Source organism: Dipodomys spectabilis, unplaced genomic scaffold, assembly GCF_019054845.1.
Source record: "Dipodomys spectabilis isolate Male_0828 unplaced genomic scaffold, ASM1905484v1 ptg000404l, whole genome shotgun sequence".
NCBI lineage: Eukaryota > Metazoa > Chordata > Mammalia > Rodentia > Heteromyidae > Dipodomys > Dipodomys spectabilis.
In genome coordinates, this window is record NW_024871081.1 from 2828280 (window position 1) to 2829783 (window position 1504).

Below are 1504 nucleotides of genomic sequence, written 5' to 3' on the forward strand. Positions count from 1 at the left end.
TACTTCACTTCTTTGGGCCTGGCTTAATTCACTTAATATAATTTTTTCCATGTCTTTCCATTTCCTAACAAACTGGGTGATGTCATTCTTTCTGATGGAGGCATAGAATTCCAGTACACACACACACACACACACACACACACACACACACACACACACACACACACACACACACACACACACATTTTCTTGATCCATTCGTTTACTGTGGGGCCTCGGGTTCTGTTCTGTATCTTAGCTTTGGTAAATAATGCTGCAATGAACATAGTTTTGCTGGTAGTTTTAGTATGGTCTTGTTTGTGATCAAAATGGGATTGCTGGGACTTAGGGGCGCTCTATTGTAGTCATTTGAGGAACCGCCATACTACTTTCCAAAGTATTCGAACAAGTTTAAACTCCCAACAACAATGCATTAAGGTTCCCTTCTGTCCACATCCCCTCCAGCATCTGTTCTTTTAAAAATCTAGAATGCTTCACGAAGTTGAGTGTCATCCTCAGTCAGGGGCTATTCTTCTCTTTATTGTTCCAATGTTAGTGTATGTGCTACTGAATTGAGCACAGAACATTTTTTATACATAAAGTGTAATTGATTTTCTTAAACTAGACAATTACACAAAAATTAAATTCAAAAGAATTGTCGTGAAGCCGGGCGCTGGTGGCTCACGTCTGTAACCCTAGCTACTCAGGAGGCTGAGATCTGAGGATCGCGGTTCAAAGCCAGCCCGGGCAGGAGAGACCGTGAGACTCCTATCTCCAATAAACCACCAGAAAACCGGAAGTGGCGCTGTAGCTCAAGTGGTAGAGCGCTCGCCTTGAGCTGAAGAGCTGAGGGACAGCGCCCAGGCCCAGAGTTCAAGCCCCACAACTGACAAAAAAAAAAAAAAAAAAAAAAAGAATTGTCGTGAAATTTTAGAACCATGTATTTCTTACAAAAGAACACATTTAAGAATAAAGTCAAGTTTGACATGTCAAAAACAAAATAATACCAGATATTTGTTGTTCAACAGATGTGTAGGAGGAGGAATTCAATTATTCTGTACAAGGAACCTGCCATTATGAACACTATAGAAAGTGTTAAGGTTTGTTAAAAGTTTTAATGTTTTAAATATGTTTAATTTTGGGAATTTGCTCATATATGCCAAAATTAAGACTATTTAGCAGGTTGTAAAACTTTTTCATAAAGCATTTAAGATTCATGGTACATACTACTAAATATGTACATTTCAGAGTTTATAGAAACTTTACTAATAAGAAGTTGCAAAGTGTTTGTGTAAAGAAGCAGATTTAAGACATTAACTGCACAGTTTCTGTTAAAATTTAAAGGCTTCTTTACTTTATATGTTAGTGAGGAACAAATGATGGTATAAGCCATATACAAATGATGAGATGAACCATAAATAATAATCTTAATAATAATAATAATAATAATCTTTAAAGGCTACTCATAGCCTATAAAATTCTTGTTGAACATCATAGACTTAGGCAGTTTTAAATGTACAGCAAT

At 36.5% G+C, this 1504-nt stretch overlaps 1 non-coding gene across 1 annotated transcript; it reads right to left on the reverse strand.

Annotated features, from left to right (window-relative positions):
* Positions 1 to 457: 457 nt before the first annotated feature.
* LOC122096945 lies at positions 458 to 559 on the reverse strand. The gene has a single exon (XR_006145444.1). It is a non-coding gene; the product is annotated as a U6 spliceosomal RNA (small nuclear RNA).
* Positions 560 to 1504: the final 945 nt, after the last annotated feature.